We start from the raw sequence: 23,073 nt of genomic DNA on the forward strand, positions 1-23,073 counted from the left end.
CATAGTAGTATAGACATAGCAGCATAGGTAGTACTGTAGTAGTAGATAGTAATACATACTGTACTGTATTCTAATGATATTCCTACTTCTGCAGTAGTTGCATTTATTTTACAACATATTCAAAATAGTTTTGGGAGCAGGACTAAGTGGATTATGACTTCTGGAATCTATTCAGTTCATGACAACAATACATGACAACAATAACAATACACTTTTGTATTTATTAATGTCCAGATGTGACAAAATGGCATCCAATGTAATAAAAAAAAGTCAATCAACGAACTCGATTCTTGTACCGGATCTCCTCCCTGGTAAACAAGAATACCCTGAAGACTCTGGCAGGAGCACTCATTCAAGGGTACTACGACTATGCTTGCACCTCATGGTACCAAAGCACCTCAAAGGCACTAAAAACCAAATTACAAACATCTCAAAACAAACTAGTCAGACTACTGCTTGACCTGACTCCTAGAACCCACCTCACCCCTGCACACTTTGCCAACCTAGGATGGCTTAGAGTAGACAACAGAGTACAGCAACTTGCAATGGGCCTGGTCTACAAGATACACTACACGACCAAGGTACCCATGTACATGTCAAAATACTTCCCAAAGGTCAGTGAATACCACGATCACAACACCAGAGGGAGCTCCACAAATCATGTAAAACCCAGATTCGGCTCAAACAAGGGACTAAACACGTTTCGCAATTATGCCACAACAATGTGGAACGCCCTACCCAAAGCTGTAAAGGAATGTAAATCACTACCCACCTTCAAAAACACTCTCAAAGAACACCTACGGGAGACTGCAATTCAAAACTGGCCCCTACAAATGTCCTAACCCAGTTGTACAATAAAGACCAAGCATGGCTTTGTCAGTATTCCAATGTACAGCCCCACCCAACCCCACCCCACCTACCCAACCTCCTCCAATGTACAGTTTCCATGGCAAATGTATGTCAGTATTCCAATGTACAGTGTCCCTAGTAAGAGATATGTACAGATATAGATATAGTATTAATATGTACAGTGATACAGGTATAAAGACACTATGGTAGTAACTAGTAAGTCATACTGACCAGCAGTGTAACTAGTAAGAGTAGGTAAGAGATAGTATTAATATGTACAGTGATACAGGTATAAAGACACTATGGTAGTAAGTCATACTGACCAGCAGTGTAACTAGTAAGAGTAGCAGGTAAGAGATATGTACAGATATAGATAGTATTAATATGTACAGTGATACAGGTATAAAGACACTATATGGTAGTAAGTCATACTGGCCAGCAGCGTAACTAGTAAGAGTAGGTAAGGGATGTACAGATATAGTATCTACAGATATGTAAATGTCATTAACAGATTGCAGAATGAGTACAATACAGTACAGCTCAATACACACAATTGTTAAGGGGATGCACAGACCAGAGAAAGACTTTAGTCTTGTTTACATCAGGGTCCCCCATTTTCAATTCAGTGATATATATTTTTGGGCATACACTTACAATATAAGCAGCTGGGAAACACATTATATGATGTATTCAGGGCCATTTCACGTTGATTAAACGTTACACATTACATCCTGCTAAATCAACGTTAACTAATATTACGCGGCCAGTGTTGAAAAGCCTTGAGGTCGCATTCAATTTTCGAGAGACCATAACGTTAACTTGACAGCAATGTCGATACAGCTTTATTTGAGCAGTTGCTACTGTAACGTTACCTTAGTTGACTACATAACTGTAGTAAACAAACTAACGTTAAACCTAATTTAGTTTACCAGTAAATTCAGTACAGCGACAGCTGAAATCCACAGAACAGCCTGATCACAATAATCGACGGGCCAGTTACATTTCCCCCAACCAGAGCCTAACTAGAGCCACATTCTGCCAATCAGAGGCAGAGTAGGGCGGGTCTTCGGTGCCAGCACGTTTGGGTTGTCTCGTAAAGAATAATACTGCACTGTATCTGAGTATCTAGATGATTATCCATAAAAAACGCACGTTAATCGAAAATACCACACCATTACTGTACCAATGACAGTCAAATAATCTACAGAAAAGCATTACATTGCAAAATAATATGTCCAAGACTAGTGTCGCATGCACACACACACACAGATTGTAGAATAGCTCCCTCTCTCCACCGTGTAACTCGACTCCCCCTACTGGTTGAACCAGGCAGAGCAGGGTAAAAAGACGTCATCTAGCGTCATCTAGCTTGCTACCGGCGGTAGACGCCTCGTTTTCCAGTCCCACATCTGTAGAGCTCAAGTAGCAAACAAGGCTGGCTAGGATAATTAGCTTGCACGGCACTATTTTATAGTTTACCTGCCGAGTTGGTGTGTGTTTTGAATTCTGAGGGTAACTGTTATAGTAGTGTGGGGTATACGGTGGACGTCGTTGCAATGTATTGGGGCGGAACAGAGTATTTTATGGTCATATTTAGTACATTGTCATGGAATACACCGCTTGGAAAACGAGGCTGGCTAGGATAATTAGCTTGCACGGCGCTATTTTACATTTTACCTGCCGAGTTGGTGTGTGTTTTGAATTCTGAGGGTAACTGTTATAGTAGTGTGGGGTATACGGTGGACGTCGTTGCAATGTATTGGGGCGGAACAGAGTATTTTAGGGTCATATTTAGTACATTGTCATGAGATACTCCGCTTGCTCTGGCTAACTGCTAACGTGCGCGGACTGATGGCGACATCAACTCGACTCTCGAGACATTCGCAGCAGCAAAACAAGTCTATTAATAGCCCGTCCATCGGCGCCGGGCATAAGAAGTTAATTAAACTTGACAGACATTATATCGACGATAATTATCGATATCGAGTTATATGAAAATAATTTTATAATTTTATTGCAATACAATTTTTGGCCATATCGCCCAGCCCTAAGCTGTCGTGCACTGACCCAGGGAATGACTGTATGACCTCCGGTCAATGGTTTCTAACTATACACACCCTCAAGACCCCTACATTCTGCATCTTCTAACTATACACACCCTCAAGACCCCTACATTCTGCATCTTCTAACTACACACCCTCAAGACCCCTACACTCTGCATCTTCTAACTACACACCCTCAAGACCCCTACGCTCTGCATCTTCTAACTACACACCCTCAAGACCCCTACACTCTGCATCTTCTAACTACACACCCCAAGTCCCCTACACTCTGCATCTTCTAACTACACACCCCAAGTCCCCTACGCTCTGCATCTTCTAACTACACACCCTCAAGACCCCTACCGCCATTGACTAAAAACACACTTCTTCAAAAAATAAATATATAACAAACTACTAATCTTTGTACTGTCTTTTACTATCATGCACTTTGCTACTAAGTAATCTTCCTTGCCTATTACTACCTAGTACCTACTATGCTAATCTGTCTATACTACTATAGACTACTCACTCAAGACTGTAGCACCCAAGTTCAACACTGTTTGATGAACACTTAGAGTTGTACCCTTCTTACTGACTTGTCACATTTTATAAAAGCGTCAGCTAAATGTAACTGTAAATTCTGTCTGCTTTCAGTCCCACTTAAATTTCCTCAGATATGATACCAAACATCAAATCGAAGGCAACAATATGCGGCATTAAGGCTTGTGGCAGCATTCATTTATCTGGGTCATGTTACCTCTCAGCCATTCAACTCGAGCAACCCCCCAACTGCCCCCCAACTGCCCACGCCCCCTCATCTCTGGTGCAGCCTGTCTGCCCCCCGCTTGAAGACCCGCTCCCCCCCCCCCCCCCCCAACACCTGAGATCCCCACAGTATGGCTCTCTGCAGACCAGGTGAGTACACAGCTGAGAAAGTTACATGCAGGCAAGGCTGCAGGTCCTGATGGGGTGAGCCCAAAGGTACTCAAAACCTGTGCCTCTCAGCTGTGTGATGTGCTCCAGCTCATATTCAATATGAGCCTGAGGCTGCAGAGAGTCCCGACTCTGTGGAAAACCTCCTATGTGGTCCCTGTCCCCAAGTGCCCGCGTCCCAGCACGTCCAAGGACTACAGGCCGGTGGCTCTAACCTCTCATATAATGAAGACCATGGAGAGGTTAGTCCTGGAGCAACTCCGCCCGGTGACCAAACCCCACCTAGACCCACTCCAGTTCGCCTACCAGCCCCGACTGGGGGTAGAGGATGCTGTCATCTACCTGCTGAACCGAGCCTACACTCACCTAGACAAGCCGGGGAGCACTGTGAGAGTCATGTTCTTTGACTTCTCCAGTGCTTTTGATACCATAAGGCCTGGGCTACTGGGTGAGAAGTTGGAGGCGATGCAAGTAGAGGCCCCCCTGGTGTCCTGGGTTGTGGACTATCTGACGGGAAGACCACAGTACGTGCGCCTACGGAGCTGTGTGTCAGACAGACTGGTCAGCAACACCGGGGCCCCGCAGGGGACAGTCCTCCCTCCCTTCCTCTTCACTGTCTACACCAACGACTTCCACTATCGGTCAGAGTCCTGCCACCTTCAGAAGTTTTCTGATGACTCTGCGATAGTGGGATGTATAAAGGACGGTGACGAGAGGGAATACCGGGAACTGGTAGACGGTAGTGGACTTTGTCACATGGTGCGATAAAAACCACCTGCAGCTAAATGTGGCGAAGACCAAGGAACTGGTTGTGGAGCTGGGGAGGAGGAGGAGTGCACCTGTGACCCCCGTTTCCATCAGGGGAGTTGATGTGGACATGGTTGAGGTGTACAAATACCTCGGTGTGCACATCGACAACAAACTGAACGGGTCAAAACATGCAGAGGCACTATACAAGAAGGGCCAGAGCCGACTCTACTTCCTCAGAAGGCTGAGATCCTTCAATGTCTGTACAAGGATGTTGAGGATCAGGGGCGGATTTAGGATTGTAGGAGATCCGGGGCTTAGCCCAGATGGGCCCCCCCCCCCCTTTTTTTTTTTTTTTTTTTCTTTTTTTTTTAAATGTTTTATTTCTTTTTGTAATTTTTTTTAAGTTTTTGGGCAGGCAAGGGGTGGTTCGGAGGGGGTCCGGCACAACCCCCTCCACGACAGATTTATTTTGAATTTAATGAACCTGTACGTGCAATTTCCTGCAATATAGAGCCTTCAATCTTGACCAATAAAGCTGCTCTTTTCACTATAAAACTCAGTTAACCATAACGTAGTTATGGTTAGATTTATATATTGGGGGGGATATATCATATTTTTCATATAATCAAAAAGTGGTGGAGCAAGATCATACCTTTGCTCCCCCAAGTTCAATAGTGGGAGAGCAGAGATGCTCCGAATGCTCTTATGGCCAGGCGTCTATGATTCACTGATACAAAGTAAAATAGTGCAGTGCAATAAAATAGTTAGTCAAATAGAATAAAATAATGCAATAGTGCATTGCAATAAAATAGTTATCATCGTATTTTTTCGGGAGGCTGGTAAGGAGTGCATTACAGTAGTCGAGTTGGCTTGAGATAAAGGCATGGATCTGGTTTTCAGCGTCCTTTTGATTTATAAATGGCCGTACTTTAGCTATGTTTCTAAGGTGGAAGAATTAAGTTTTTGTCAACTTGTTGATTGTGATTTAAAGCTTAGGTCTGGAGCGTAACAGTAAGAAGCATTTTGTATGAAAGTATTCTGTACTTCTGTATGACAACTATTAAAGAAACTTGAAACTTGAACTTGAAACTTGGTCTGAGTCTACCATAACACCAAGACTTAACTCACTCAAATACAGTTAGCAGCTGGATAGACCACAGATGGAAATTAGCTTCTGCTAAATCTGGTGCAAACATATTTTCATGTAACAATGATGAATTGTAAAAAAAAAAAAAAAAAAAAAAAAAAAATTTACTTTTTTTTTTTTTTTTTTTTAATAGATTCGGGGCTTTTCAGAATACATCCGGGGCTTGAGCCCAGGTAGCCACCCCCTAGCTCCGCCCCTGTTGAGGATGTTCTATGAGTCGGTGGTGGCGGGCGCCTTCTTGTACGCTGTGACCTGCTGGGGCAGCGGACTGAGAGCAGGGGACACAAACAGGCTGGATAAGCTGGTCAGGAAGGCCAGCAGTGTGGTTGGGGTGGAGCTGGACTCTCTAGCGAGGGTGGCGGAGAGGAGGAGCCTTGCTAAGCTCCAGGCCATCAGGGAAAACCACACCCACCCACTATACACAGACTTGGCTGACAGGAGGAGCATGTTCAGTGCTAGGCTCACACTACCCAAATGCAGCACTGAACGGCACAGGAAGTCCTTCATTCCAACAGCCATCAGACTATATAATGCATCACTGTGCCTCACTGCATCACTGAGCACAGAGCGGCAGCTCAATAGTGGCAAGAGGCCGCGACTAGCGGCCTCCAGGCTCCACAACAGGGAGCAGCGACGGCTGCCAGACATTGATCTAGGACTTATAGGAACCCAAGGGGGACAATACACTACCTGAAGCATACTGCACCTTGTGACACTGTGAATACTGGAATATATATTTCAGTTAGTTAGATTTAAATTATAATTATATTGACCAAATTGTTTACATTGCTTCCCCCATGCTCAGTATATTTTTACTGTATTTATTTCTGTATATTTTATTTCATTTCATTTTATTCTATTTTACTCTACTCGTATCCTAGGCAACTTGATTTGATTTGTGTTATTATTCTAATTTGTGACCTGTCCTGTCTAAATGTTTAAATGTTGAGCGATTTGCAGTGTCAAATTTCCCACGCGATAATACAAGTATTTCTATTCTATTCTATTCTATTCTATTTCCTGGTGCGTGAATTGTTTTCATTTCATTCCCGACTCGTTTCGAGGACCGGCATGACACAGCAGCAGTCTTTAAACAATTCTTATGGGCCGCTTCCTGATTTTTTGTCACCAGATATTATTTACAATTTGGTCGAGGAAACCTGGTGAACTTCTGTAATCCTGCACGTGTCGTCACGGGAGTGCCGCTTTTCAGTGTGTGTGTGTGTGTGTGTGTGTGTGTGTGTGTGTGTGTGTGTGTGTGTGTGTGTTGAGGAAGGTGGCATCTGTGTGGGTTGGATTTGCACCCACCACATGCCATGGGAGGAGGGGGGTCTGAGGCCAGGGGGGGGGTTTAAAGGGCCCCGCGAGAATATGTGTCACATTCACGATGACTAGCCTTTTTCCCTTTTTGCTCACGGCGCCCGGCACATAACATTATTTCAAAGAAAACCTATATGGCAAAAAGAAATAAATGGGATTGAGCACTACATCTGATAACACTTTGGGATAAAGGAGGATTGGGCGGAAACATCAAAGGTTTATTAGCTTTCAAGTGCCCCTGAAAATCATAGCTTTGCATATCTGTACATCAAAGACAATTTTGTGCTTCACAATTTGTGCAGCGTGTGCATCAGCACCAGTAGGGGTGAACAGCCGTGTGTTTATAGGAAACAGCTCCGATTTGACCATTTCTTTGTGAGAGTGGAATGCAACACGTCCTATAGGTAGTAAGTCAGAGGAGTTCCCTGACAGTGTAGCGATGGTAGAGATGTATGCAGTGTTTTAAAGGGGGAGGGGGGGGGGGGGTCCACCCTAAAACAGAAGGGGGTCCACCCTAAAACAGAATTTATATTGTGTTATTCCAATGATCTTGCACAGTTCAGTCAATATCTATAAACGTAGACAACTGTCTCCCTAAGTTGACAATCAGAGCACGGAGACTTGTGATGTCATCAAGTGACCCTTTTTGGAGGTGATCCATTGACAACGAATCAGTGACTGACTTTATAGTTTTTGCTTAAGGTGTAGCCTATTACATCCAAACGAGTTGTATTTAAGTCAAGGATGCACAATATATCGGTGACCATATTGGTATCGGTCCGATGAGCAAAACTGGTCAGATATATATTGGCAAACATATATCAGCTAGTAATAGTCTCATTCTCAAAAAAAATTCAAAGAGTTCTCTTGGAAGTCTTATCTTGGAACTGACTGAGACAGAATCAATGACAAGTTCACTCTGAGTCCCGAACGTGCTGGTAATATGTCTTAAGGGGCTGAAACGGTCGCACCTGTGATATGATCTGATATCTGCTTGGAGAATGGCATTATGTCTTAAACTCAAAAGCGCGTCCCCGTTCAGGTAATTTGCATACAAAACAACGCCTCCAGAGCTCCTTATAAAGCAAAGTAATGACGCAGCTGTGTGGAAATGGATGCAGAAGCGCTTTGCGAGTCTTGCGACCCATCGAAATGAGATTAGATTAATGTATTGTCATCATATATAGTACAGCTCGTGGTACACCTGCCGCAGCGCGCGCGGGCACACACACACACACACACACACACGGACACACACACACACACGGACACACACACACACACGGACACACACACACACACGGACACACACACACACACACACACACACACACACACACACACACACACACACACACACACACACACACACACACACACACACACACAGTAATGGAATAATAAGCCTATACTGCGTTCATTCATTACGCCGTAAGCTACAGTATACTGCGCGCGCGCAGTATACTGTAGCCTACGGCGTAATGAATGAACGCAGTATAGGCTTATTATTCCATTAATGCCTACGGCGTAATGAATGAACGCAGTATAGGCTTATTATTCCATTAATGACTTGTTGCATTAGGATTGAGTAGATACTATATGCTCTGCCCTATGTACAGTATAGGTACAGTCTGTACTTATACTGTACGTAGGGCAGAGGCAGAGCATATAGTATCTACTAAATCCTAATGAAACAAGTAACTAGAATATATTAAGCCTATACTGTTCATTAGACATGTAGGCCATACTGGCGCACACAAGACTTGTTATGGAATATTAATGCAGTCTATTGCCATGCGATTAGCTTTAGTTCTTATTTATTTATTTATTTATTTATCCACTGTCATTACAGTGTTGCTGTATAGGCTATATAGTGTATTTCAATATAAGTTTAATTGATTAATGATATATTCGAAGGAATGCAGGTTTATAGCTATATCAACCCCCTCCAATGTACAGTAAATGATCAAGTATGGTTTTGTCAATATTCCAATGTACAGCTTTGCTTGTACAGTGTCCCCCACCCACCCCTCCTACCCAACCACCTCCAATGTACAGTCCCCCCCCCCCCCACCCAACCCCATCCCACCTACCCAACCTCCTCCAACAGTTTCTACGTCAAATGTATATACTCTCTTTTCTGGACTCTTTTTGTACAACAAACAGTACTGTATTTGCAAATCTGGTATGTCATAAATGTATAGATGTAGCAGTACCGTCTATCTGTATGTGTGTCATATATGTTATGATGAATTGAAAATGGGGGACCCTGATGTAAACTAGACGAAAGTCTTTCTCTGGTCTGCATCCCCTTAACAATTGTATGTAATTGAGCTGTATTGTATCGTACCCATTCTGCAATCTGTTAATAAAAGGTCTGTCCCATTGTATACCAATCAATGGGATATATTGCATGTTGACCTGCATTCTTTCAAATGTATATAATTAATCATTAAAACAGATGTGTAACAAATAAGAAATACAAAGTAATTATACATTTGTCCAAAAGAGCTGGTTCAGATATGGTTAAGCAGCTGCCCTGTGATCAGATGAATCCATATTATTTATTTTTCCGACATCAAATGCGTAATTTCTTATTGTACAAATATTGTCATATTTATTTTAATTATGATTAAGTAATTAATTCCAAGGAGGCCTGTAGCGTTAACATGAAGGAATCACTATGAGAACACAGTCTGTCAAGTTAATACAATTTTCAATTAGTCAATCAATCATAAGAGTGCTCCTCAGCACTCTTAAATCTGCTCTCAGCCACGCTCAAATCTCGGTACCTCAATCTTTATTATTATTCTTTTTTTCCCGCCCCTTCATAACCAATGGGTTTGCACCCTCTCTGAATCACAGCTCACACTCATGACACATCCGTGATTATGTAAGAGGATGACTTGCCAGAATCAGTGATTATTTCTGTCTTCGATATGGAGGCAGCTGGCGTAAAAAGCTTCCCTTATTTGCACCCTGCTCCTAGACACTGGAAAAGAGGAACCAGGCTTTGGTCTTTATATCTGGGGCCCCGCTTTCACTGGACCATGCCCTCATACAGGACTGACCAAGACCAATAGTACTGTAGGTAAGAAAGTCCTAAGAAGTAAACTGGTGAGAATAATTTGGAATTCAGGGTGAATTTAGAAGTAGACAAGCAGACAATCAAAAGGACCTGTCCTCAAGAGCCTCCAAACCACAGGTAATTCAGAATTCATTAATTTATTCGTTATTGTTTAGATCAGTGGTTCTCAACATTTTACGTTTGCGGCCCCTAAAAACAGAGATGCTGGTTTGCGACCCCCTACATACTTTGACACAAAATATTAATTATTTTGCAGGAAAAAAACAAATACAAAGATTATAAACATGGTAAAGTATGTGTATATTGTTTCGCGACCCTCCAAAATCATCTTGCGACCCCCAGGTTGAGAACCACTGCCATCTGGATACCTATAGTCTAACTAAAATGTTGACACTCAGCGTAATATCATTTCAGAAGTAAGAATAGACTCTCTCAGCTTAAGGTCCTAGTTAATTTAGACCTATATACTTGTTTTAATGGTTTTATCTTCTAAGAAAACATTACCCAAATCCTACAGATTATCTTCTGTTTATCATGGGTATCTAGGCTGGTTGTAGGGTTGATGGGCCAGGCTGACTGTAGTTTGAAGGGCCAGGCTGGTTGTAGGGTTGAAGGGCCAGGCTGACTGTAGTTTGAAGGGCCAGGCTGGTTGTAGTTTGAAGGGCCAGGCTGACTGTAGGTTGAAGGGCCAGGCTGGTTGTAGTTTGAAGGGCCAGGCTGACTGTAGGTTGAAGGGCCAGGCTGGTTGTAGTTTGAAGGGCCAGGCTGACTGTAGGTTGAAGGGCCAGGCTGGTTGTAGTTTGAAGGGCCAGGCTGGTTGTAGTTTGAAGGGCCAGGCTGGTTGTAGGGTTGACGGGCCAGGCTGGTTGTAGTTTGAAGGGCCAGGCTGGTTGTAGTTTGAAGGGCCAGGCTGGTTGTAGGGTTGAAGGGCCAGGCTGGTTGTAGTTTGAAGGGCCAGGCTGGTTGTAGGGTTGACGGGCCAGGCTGGTTGTAGTTTGAAGGGCCAGGCTGACTGTAGGTTGAAGGGCTAGGCTGGTTGTAGTTTGAAGGGCCAGGCTGGTTGTAGGGTTGAAGGGCCAGGCTGACTGTAGTTTGAAGGGCCAGGCTGACTGTAGTTTGAAGGGCCAGGCTGGTTGAAGGGCCAGGCTGGTTGTAGTTTGAAGGGCCAGGCTGACTGTAGTTTGAAGGGCCAGGCTGACTGTAGTTTGAAGGGCCAGGCTGACTGTAGTTTGAAGGGCCAGGCTGACTGTAGTTTGAAGGGCCAGGCTGACTGTAGTTTGAAGGGCCAGGCTGGTTGTAGGGTTGAAGGGCCAGGCTGGTTGTAGGGTTGAAGGGCCATGCTGGTTGTAGGGTTGAAGGGCCATGCTGGTTGTAGGGTTGAAGGGCCAGGCTGACTATAGTTTGAAGGGCCAGGCTGACTGTAGTTGGAAGGGCCAGGCTGGTTGTAGGGTTGAAGGGCCATGCTGGTTGTAGGGTTGAAGGGCCAGGCTGACTATAGTTTGAAGGGCCAGGCTGACTGTAGTTGGAAGGGCCAGGCTGGTTGTAGGGTTGTAGAGAGAGAAAAAAAAAGACAGGACGTTTTTTTCTTTTTTTCACTCTCTCCCTCCCTCCCTCCCTCTCTTCCTTTCTTTCTTTCACTCTCTCCCTCTCCTGTTCGGGGGTGTGTGCCGCGCGGCAGGCCCCCCCCCCCCCCATTCGGGAGCACAAGCTGACGCGAGGGAGAGAGTGAAAGAAAGAAAAAAAGTCTCTCTCTCTCTCTCTCTCTCTCTCTCTCTCTCTCTCTCTCTCTCTCTCTCTCTCTCTCTCTCTCTCTCTCTCTCTCTCTCTCTCTCTCTCTCTTCTCTCTCTCTCTCTCTCTAACTCTCTCTCTCCCACCCCCCCTCTCTCTCTATCGCGCTCTCTCTCTCTCTCTCTCTCTCTCTCTCTCTCTCTCTCTCTCTCTCTCTCTCTCTCTCTCTCTCTCTCTCTCTCTATATCTCTCTCTGTCTACCAGTCGCAGACTGTGTGGACTGACTGTCACTCAAAGTGCTTATGGGCGGGGCCATAACAGCCTGAAATCTTGAGGCTGAAAAATTATGGTTTTGAGTACTTAATTAGAAATATAAAACAATGCATTTTTTTGAAAAAAAACATACAGATGTCTTCAATAGACTCACAGGAATTGTGTAAAGTTGCCCAAATAGTGCTAGGAATAGCAATGCATGTCTCCTTTAAGACATATTAGGGCTGGGAGCGGGAGTCCCCAAATGTTCCTGAGATCAGATTTGATCGGTGCTGAGGAGCAGTCTTATGATTGATTGACTAATTACATTTTTTATTAACTTGACAGACTGTGTTCTCATAGTGATTCCTTTATGTCAACGATACAGGCCTCCTTGGAATTAATTACTTAATCATAATTAAAATAAATATGACAATATTTGTACGATAAGAAATTACGCATTTGATGTCGGAAAAATAAATAATATGGATTCATCTGATCACAGGGCTGCTGCTTAACCATATCTGAACCAGCTATTTTGGACAAATGTATAATTACTTTAATTACTCAGATATTCAAACACAATTATGCAATTATTGTGAAATGATTGAAAATAATCATTATTTACTGCCTTCTGTGGAATTTGTATTTCTTATTTGTTACACATCTGTTTTAATGATTAATTATATACATTTGAAAGAATGCAGGTCAACATGCAATGTATCCCATTGATTGGTATACAATGGGACAGACCTTTGTTTGATTGATTGATTGATTGATTGATTGATTGATTGATTGATTGATTGATTGAAAACTTTATTAACAGATTGAGAATGGGTACAGTACAGTACAGCTCAATTACATACAATTGTTAAGGGGATGCAGACCAGAGAAAAACTTTCGTCTTGTTTACATCAGGGTCCCCCATTTTCAATTCATCATAACATATATGACACACACAACACAGATAGACAGTACTGCTACATCTATACATTTATGACATACCAGATTTGCAAATACAGTACTGTTTGTGATACAAAAAGAGTCCAGAAAAGAGAGTACATTTGACGTAGAAACTGTTGGATGAGGTTGGGTAGGAGGGGTGGGTGGGGGATAGACTTACACTGTACAAGCAAAACTTTACATTGGAATATTGACCAAACCATACTTGGTCATTTACTGTACATTGGAGGGGGTTGATATAGCTATAAACCTGCCTTCCTTCGAATATATCATTAATCAATTACACTTATATTGAAATACACTATATAGCCTATACACCAACACTGAAATGACAGTGGATAAATAAATAAGAACTAAAGCTAATCGGTGGAAATAGACTGCATTAATATTCCATAACGTCTTGTGTGCGCCTACGAATGAACATTATAGGCTTAATTATGGAATAATAAGCCATACCGCGTTCATTCATTACGCCCGCCGTAGGCTATATTATATTTCATTCATTCATTCATATACAGTACTGCGCGCGCGCGTGTGTGTGCGCGCGCGCTGCGGCAGGTGTACCACGAGCTGTATATGATGCCAATACATTAATCTAATCTAGTTTTGATGGCTCGCAAGACTCGCAAAGCACTTCCGCCATTCCATTTTCACACAGCTGCGTCACTAGTTGCCTAGCTCTGGAGGCGTTGTTTTGTATGCAAATTACCTGAACGGGAACGCGCGTTTCGAGTTTAAGACAGAATGCCATTCTCCAAGCAGATATCAGATCATATCATTTGTGCGACCGTTTCAGCCACTTAAGACATATTACCAGCAAGTTCAGGACTCAGAGTGAACTTGTCATTGATTCTGTCTCAGTGGTTTCAAGATAAGTCTTCCAGAATAACTCTTTGAAAAATTTTCGGGAATGAGACCCATTGTTTTCCGCGGGACCATTATGCATATTCTTACATTTACCGGCGCGTTGCACAGAATACCACGGTACTCTGTTGCGTGTGTGATGTTTTCCCAGAGAAGGCTGCTTTGTGAGCGGCCCTACTATATACGCTCACACAAACAGAGGAGGAAGCGCGAAGCGGACAGATCCGAGCAGCATTGATTCTGCTGAGTGTAGCGATGGTAGAGATGTATGCAGTGTTTAAAAGGGGGGGGGGGTCCACCCTAAAACAGAATTTATATTGTGTTATTCCAATGATCTTGCACAGTTCAGTCAATATCTATAAATGTAGACAACTGTCTCCCTAAGTTGACAATCAGAGCATGGAGACTTGTCATGTCATCAAGTGACCCATTTTGGAGGTGATCCATTGACAACGAATCAGTGACTGACTTTATAGTTTTTGCTTAAGGTGTAGCCTATTACATCCAAACGAGTTGTATTTAAGTCAAGGATGCACAATATATCTGTGACCATATTGGTATCGGCCAATGATAGTGATTTTCTTTATCGATATTGGTATCGGTCCGATGGGCAAAACTGGTCAGATATATATTGGCAAACATATATCAGCTAGTAATAGTGATTTCTTTGTTGATTGGATCGGTCCAATGAGAAACATTGGGCTGATGTGAACAACTGATGATTATTTTTCTGTCTAGCTGCTGTTGTGTGTGTGTGTATTTTAATTAGTTTGGCCATGCAGAGTTTGTTTGAGTAATGTTACTTGCATGTGACAGGATTGTGGGATCCTGTCAGGATTGACAGGATGTTGTTTCAGTATTTTGATTGAAACTTTTATTTATTCTCAAAATGGACATTGAGGTTTTACCCTAATTTGCGATGACGTCGAGATAACAAATTCAAACTGTTCAGAATACACATAAAACAGTTACATACTGAGGTAGGGAGGTCTGTGATCATGTTTTAAATTAAACACAGTTACACACTGAGGTAGAGAGGTCTGTGATCATGTTTTAAATTAAACACAGTTACACACTGAGGTAGAGAGGTTTGTGATCATGTTTTATATTAAAAACAGTTACACACTGAGGTAGAGAGGTTAGTGATCATGTTTTATATTAAAAACAGTTACACACTGAGGTAGAGAGGTTAGTGATCATGTTTTAAATTAAAAACAGTTACACACTGAGGTAGGGAGGTTAGTGATCATGTTTAAAATTGTCCATAGGATAGTGGAGTATTTTTAGTGTGAGTTGATCATTTGAGCAGGTCAATTAAGGTCCACAATTCCAATCAAGCGCCATTGTGATATTTGGTGTACATTTTCCATGAATGGCATTAAAGATAAACAGATACCAATGCCTATTTTGTCTTTCTGATAGAAAAGACCAACCCACCTTATCATACAGCATGCAATGATGAGTGCCATAATAACTATCACCAGTAATGAATCTAAGAGCAGAATGATGGTGTCTAGGGGTAAAAGAGAACAATCCTGTTTCTGCAAATCATAGGGAAGCTATGTATGTACAAAAATAGTATGTACAAAATTTGATTATAGTAGAAATGTGTTTTATTTATACAGATCATATCGACATCAGTAATATTGGGTTATCATAACAGAAATGTTGATATTGGTTATCGGTATCGACCAACATGTTCATATCGGTGCATCCCTGATTTAAATGTAGGGCTTACACAGCTATGAATCTAAACAGGTACCCATATCCCAGTAAAGTCACCATGTGTATTTGTCGTAATATTATTAAATTCATTCATTCATAGTCAGCTCCAGGCTTTGTCTCTTGATGACATAATCATTTGAGTCTTTTCTCTCTGGCGTTCCGATAAGGAGTGACTAATTCATATTCACAAATATCAAATGTAGCTTTATAGTATTATTATAGAAAAAACGAATTCAAATTCTATTTTAGGGTGGATCTTCCCTTTAAATCTGGTGAGCAGTAAACAGGACGGTTTGCAGGGAACCTAGATGAGCGTGCACTACTGCAGAGTGGAGATGAGCCGGGCGACTTTGACGTCTTGCTTTGTGCACATTGCGCACAGCATTGTGTGTGCGTGTGTGTGCGTGTGTGTGTGTGTGTCTGTGTCTGTGTGTGTGGGTGGGTGAGAGTGTATAGAGGCTACAGGTTCAACAGACATGTGTATTTACAATGGAGAGAGAAAGGTATGCAGTGGTCTCTTTGAAAGACTTCAAATGAGTTGCACTTTATTGCCATCTTGTGGCTAATATTGAAATGACGGCTTGAACAGAAACGCTGCATCCCCTTCACTGAGACTAGTGGTTAATGACAGAAAGCTAAAATAAGCTACATTTATTATTTTCTTATAACAGGGAACCGATGAAGACTTGAGGAAAGAATGGTGTCAGTCTTAGGTTTTAGAACTCTTGAGGCTCTGTTTCCACAGAGCACATTGGAGGACAACCAGGTGCACTAAAAACAGTGAAAGCAATTACAGACAAACCTATACTGGACTATACTTTGTAGATATTTATCCACATCTGTATCAGCATATAATCCTTTTTACATACCTGCAGTGCCGTCTGGGAGAAATGCGAGGCTCTGTGGGAGATTTAAAAGGTAAAAAAAAAGAAGAAACATTAATATAATTTTTACTTATCTTTTATTAATTATTTTTTTATTTTTTTTTGCATACAGTCAACGTATTCTTAAATAATAGCACTGCCAGAGGCTGGGCATACAGTCAACATATTCTTAAATAATAGCGCTGCCCGAGGCTGGGCATATGATACAGTCAACGTATTCTTAAAAAATAGCGCTGCCCGAGGCTTAGTGGCAATGCACCTGTACAGTCGTACACCTGGCAGTAACAGGGAAAATCCATAAAACACCCCTGGAACCTGATAAACCAGGTTAAAGCCAGGTTAATTTTTCAAGCACGACATGCAGATTTGCAGTTTTGCCTTATTTGAATCGAACTCTATAAGCTTAGTACACACGTCACAAACTGCACGAGTACAGTGTGAGCAGACCCTGTTGCATGATGCAACACACCGAGTGAGAGAGAGACAGAGAGAGACCGAGAGAGCGCGAGAGAGTGCGCGCGAGAGCGAGAGAGAGAGAGCAAGAGAGAGAGAGAGAGAGAGAGTGCAAGAGAGAGAGAGAGAGCAAGAGAGAGAGAGAGAGCAAGAGAGAGAGAGAGAGAGAGAGAGAGAGAGAGAGAGAGAGAGAGAGAGAGAGAGAGAGATCCACGGCGGGAACAGAATAGATTGCATTAAAAACTCAACAAACGTCCAAGAGGAAGGAGACAACCGTGGAGATGACAAAGTTCACCAGTCCATATTGTCCCCCCCGTTGGGATGAACTTGGGAGTCTATTCCTAGTTTATCTGCCACACGTTAGCACTCGATAACGTAGCTAACGCTAGTTAGCTGTCCCTGCCTTTATGTAACTGAGGGGTTACAAAACCCTGACTGTATTAAAGATTGTGATAGATTAAACCACTGCTAGTTATGTACTTTAATTACTGGCCAGACAGTACATCAAATATAGATGGTGAACACCCAAAGGAAAAAGCCTTGACAAAGAAATAGTATTTGAGGGTAATTTATTATTATTAGGCAACATTAGGTTACAGAATGAGAATTAGCTTGTATGGCGAAGAATATACGTAAAGTCAGTCAATAGCATGAGTCACTAAGAATAGCAGGAATCCTACGATGGGTCTAAGTTGACACCACCTGTCGTATAGTAGCAACTATATAGGGCAACACTGGTACCGCCTGGAGACAATGGGTTCCCTCCGGGGGTGTAAGGCCTGGAGGGTAGAGGAATGTTCGGGTACTCCGTCTGAGTCAACGAGGAATAAAGAGACTCCAGGTACAGGAGTCGGTGCTTGTAAACTCCCTTGATCAGCAGCAAAGCAATAATTGTAATCCAAATGCTCGATAGCATTGATGACAGTTAGCCAGCCTCCATCCACGAGGCCGGCCCGAGTTGTAATCCTCACGAGGTTGAATCCCAAACGATAGTGGAAATCAACGATGCTCTTCTCCGGGTACCACGTTCCAAATCAATATAATCCAACCAGTAATGGTTCTGCAATCGCAGACGCCGATTCTCCTGTGTACATGTCCAACGGTTATCCGCCTAGGACTCCTCGGGTGTGGGCGACGTATTTAGGCCACACACCCTGGCTAAGTACACTAGCTAAAGACACGACGAACCGCTGGGTAATGCTACACACGAACAAACTGTGGCCGCACGATATACAATAAATGAACGACTATTTACTTCACATTAGATTAGGTCGAACTCGACGTTACTGCATTAAACTCTGACACTTTACTATTCTATTCGCACGTGGTTCTCAATGCTCTGTTAGACGCAAGGTTGCTCACTTCACTGCACGTTGACTCGTGGTGAAGGTGGGGTAAGGTACTGAACGTAACGGTGTGCGCACCTTGCGCTGTATTTATACTTAAGTGAATATCTAGTCCCAAACCGCAGTCTTTGTCTGGTATCAATACGCTGACTCCGGGCATGTCCTGACATGCCTGAACTTGTCTTTGAACCTGCCGTTGGGGGCCTGCACGCTGGCGCCTGGGGGCGCTGTCCAATAAGGAGAGCGAATATTACTCTGGTTTGAACGCAGGTAAAGGGATATTCCGTGAATATATATAAATAATATACAAAGTATATCAAACGATAAAGGTAGATTCTCAGTTTAATCTGGCCCTTCACAACACTTTAGCTAAGCCGACATGGCTAGCCTGACTGAACATTCTAACACGCAACAACTTTCATCTTCAGTCCATCTGCTGAACGTCCTCTTCATCTTTGCATAACTTAATCACTATACTTGGTATTGATAAGCTTACGGCACGCTGCGTTATTTCTTCTGCTCCGATGCTGCACATTTGGTTTTCAAAAGTAGGATGCTCTTGGCCAAGACATCCACTCGCTCCCGTGGATAGCGCCGAATAGACCCCGTACCTGTACCCAGGCCCGGACTGGCCATCGGGAGCACCGGGAGTTTTCCCGGTGGCCTGGCCTGCACAGATACAAAAAATAAATTATATTAAAAAAAAAATATTAGGCTATATATTTTTTTTTATTATAATTTTTTATTTTTTTTGCCAGGCCATTGTTTCTAGTTGTGGCGGCGGCGCGATAGTTTTTAGATAACCAGGTGGGTGGGGAACAACCAGGATTTCACTGTCTGCGACAGAGTTGGAAAACTATCTGACTCTCTCTCCCTCACGCGGACACACACACACACAATGGAGCCGTGCTGCCGCTTGTGATTGGTGGAGGCGGGACCAGGCGATACAACTGATTGACCGTGGAGGCGGCGAATGGAATGGCAGATGGCACACTCCCAAAAGGAGTTGTTAAATCTGACATTACAAAAAACAATATGTGGTGGTTATGATTGGGGCTGAAGTTGAATAAACCAGGGGTTCCCAAACTTTTCAGGCCGGGGCCCAGAAAATAAGGCGTCAGAGAGCCGCGGCCCAATGCACATCGTCTGGCTTTTTTTTTTTTTTTTTTTTTAGGCGACCGATTTTTTAAGCCAAATATCACTTCAATCCTATTAAGTTAGTTCAAGTTAGTTATTCATTTATATGTGCTATTTATGAGAGGGCTAACTTGTTGCAAAATAATAATGATAATAATAATAGCCTCATTAAAATACTATTGTTGCTTCGGTTGTTTTCAGCGTTTTATGTGCATAATCTGTTATTTAGTTTGAAATGTTCGTTGAAATAAGTAGATTTTTCGTTTTTGTTTATTTATTAAGTTAATATAAAACCATATAGTCACATTTTAGAATACAATAGAATAGAATTTTAGAATACAACTAGAAACACTGTCCTGGCCTGCTTCTAAGTTCAGTGGCCTGACAAAAAAAAAAAAAAAAAAAAAAAAAATTATTTTTTTTTATTTTTTTTTATTTTTTTTTAAAATCATCTCGCAGCCCATCCGTGGCTGCTCGCGGCCCACCTTTGGGTCGCGACCCCGACTTTGGGAACCACTGGAATAAACAATTTATGAAAGAGAGAGTCCAAATAATTCCAAGATAATTCAAAGATTACACACCTTTGCCACATTGGCTACAAACATAATCACTGCAAAGTTATCAAAAAAATAAGAATCTGATCAGACACAAGGGTTAAGTTGTTGTTCCCTTTCTAATTTCCTCAAAAACATCTAGTCTAGTTAATGTGATCAATATTATTTGACAATTGATGCTTTTTGTTGGAAATTTCAGTCAGTGAGCTCATACTTTGAGCTCATTTTATAGTTAAAATGATTGAGACAACGCAATCTTCTGTCTTCGTTGTGCATGCATGCGTGTGCTCACCACACGTGATACATGTGTCACTATTCTGGCAGTGGCTACTGTTATTATAGTATTGTAATGAAAGGTCTGTTATTTTATGTTTGTGTAAAGGGCTATTTTAACTGTTGATGGGTAGTGCATCAGTAAAGTGAATATGGTATTGTGCTCTTGCCTTGTTTTTAATAGGTGGAGAGAGTGGTTAACTGTATTATAATAGTAAATAGAAAAATATGTTGTGCTCTTGCTTTTTTCTTTTTGAAGGTGGAGAGAGTACCATTGCTAGTGCCACAACAGTTTTATTTGAGGTTCATAACAGTACATTGTACTAAGCAATTGTTGGCTCATTAGTTTGTGATTCACATGCACTAAAATTCACCAGAATGCAGGAAATTAAGTCTTTGTAACAAAAATTTTCCAGGTGGGGGACCCCCAGACCCCCCACTTAAAAAGTGGCCTGATTGGGGCTATATTTCGCGCTATATCTCCCGGTATGAATTATTTCCCCAGTCCGGCCCTGCCTGTACCCCCTCCCCTTGTGTATAATACCGGTCTTCTTCACATCTCTCTACCGACTACCAGACCGATGCCAACCAGCTCCCCCTAGTGTTAGTCCTCCCATGATGCTTTGCAAAAAAGTAAACGGGTCATTGAATGAAACCAATAGTATATCTGCAGAGCTGCAGAGCCCGGAACACTATTCTACTATTCTATTTTAGGTCTGTGATGGAAAGTGATTGTTAACATTCTATTTATTTATATTTTCATAAACATTTACATTTTTTATTCTTTTAAGTATATTTTTTTTGCTAGGCCCCCCTCCCCGCAAGGCCCTGTGTGACCGCACTGCTCGCAAGCCCCTTGAGACGGCCCTGACCATTCTAGGTTCAATAGAATAAAAGTTATGAAGCGTAATTCGAAATAAATACAGAAATTGCAGCCATCTTTGATTTTTGCCATACCAGAATATTCAAAACATCAATATTTGAACTCCAGTTGATTCCTCACACAGTATTAGCTTAAAATAGCAATACAAAATTATATTACACAGCAATTGTGTGAACATTAAGACGTTTTTAAAGAATTCATGATTTCGATTGTGGCCATTTTGGATAAATTTTTATTAAATTCAACTGGTTTCTTGACACTCAAGCCCAAATTGTTCTATAGATCCTTATCTTCAAATTGGAAGTGAAAACGAAACTTTCGCATATGCATTTTAAATGACTGAGTGTCCAGGCACCCCACTATCAGAAAAGTGTGTGGTTTTCTGGTCAGCAGGAGATGTGCATCTCTGGCAGCTTATGGTCAGTGGCATTGTTTGTCAAATAGTGTTGAACTTGAGTGTTACACCCTGAGTGCATAGTATAATAGACATATTCGCATGGTAGGTAGTAGTATACGGATAGTAACATAGTACATAGTAGTAAGGTACTAGTAAAAGACAGTTATTTATATATATATTATATTGTAGAAATCGTCGGAATAGAGAAACGCACAATTTCTATCAGTTGACAACACAAAGCTGTGTGTCATTTATTTCGCAGTAGTACAAGTGACAGCTGTCAGAACTATGCCGTGCTAGCTTCTGACAGCTCGTAGTAATCAAACATTTATCAATGAAACCCCACACAGGGCGTCTCCTCTCAGCCCAACCCCAAAACCAACCTCCTTAAAGTGACAGTGGCCCATCAACACATCAAAACAATACCATGGGGAATTATGTCTCTATAGAACCCACTACAATATAAATATTATATTTATTAAGAAGGTTATTTATCTATTTGCATTTCAGATATTGATTGAAGAGGTGTGTTTCTATATGGGTGACATGTCCCCATACACAGGGCATACGAGGGCATTCACATGCAGTCACCAGGTCTCCACCCAATCCAATGCCTATATGGGAGATTTCCGACGACCTGTTAAGACGGCACTCTCTTACGTTAAGACAGCACTCTCTTACGCCACCATCGCCAAAACACCAAAAGAGCATAAAATCACAGACCTCTAGGACCATCATTCAGGTCATAGTACCAGTTAGATTAGATTACATTGAAATGTATTTGTGAGGTTTGGTCCGCTCCCCACCCACACGCTCCGTTCCTTTAAGGTATTTTGTTAATTAATTGCATTCCCCGCCACACGCTTCTTTCCTGTAAGATGCCGTGTTGATTGGTGCTCTTCCCACCACACTCTTCTGGAGCAATGATCAATTTCATCCTGCAGCTGTCACAGCTTGTCATCAGCGCCCTGTGGCTTTATATACCCTGATTCCCCTAGTATCGATGTTGGATCGTTTTGAATATTCCCTGCATCTGCCTGTCTTTCCCGTCGCTGTTCCCTGTCTGTTGCTTCCCAGGACTTTCGTGAAGTATCCCTGTGGAGAACCTGATTCCCCGTACGAAGCTGCGCCTCGTTTATCTGCCCGCTTTACGCGTTGCGCTCTGGTGAGTTTTTGGAAACAGTTCTTTTTGGATCACCCGTTTTTTGTGTGTTTGTGAAACACCGAAGAGATCCCGTTTTTGTTATACTGTTCTCACCTAATTTTTGTTGTTGGATTTACACCTTGGATTACCTTATTGTTTTTTCTCTGGACTCTGCTAACTGTGTGTATCACACCGAAGATCAAGTCACTTGGATATTTATTTGGATCAGTCACCTCTCTGTTTCTGTTGTGCGCTGGGCTAACTGGGATTTCTCTCTCTCCCTCCGTTTCCACCTGGAGTGTATGCTGGGAGGATCTGCAGAGCGGCTCAGACGTCACAA

Source organism: Notolepis coatsorum (assembly GCF_963971535.1).
Source record: "Notolepis coatsorum genome assembly, chromosome: 15".
Taxonomy (NCBI): Eukaryota; Metazoa; Chordata; class Actinopteri; order Aulopiformes; family Paralepididae; genus Notolepis; species Notolepis coatsorum.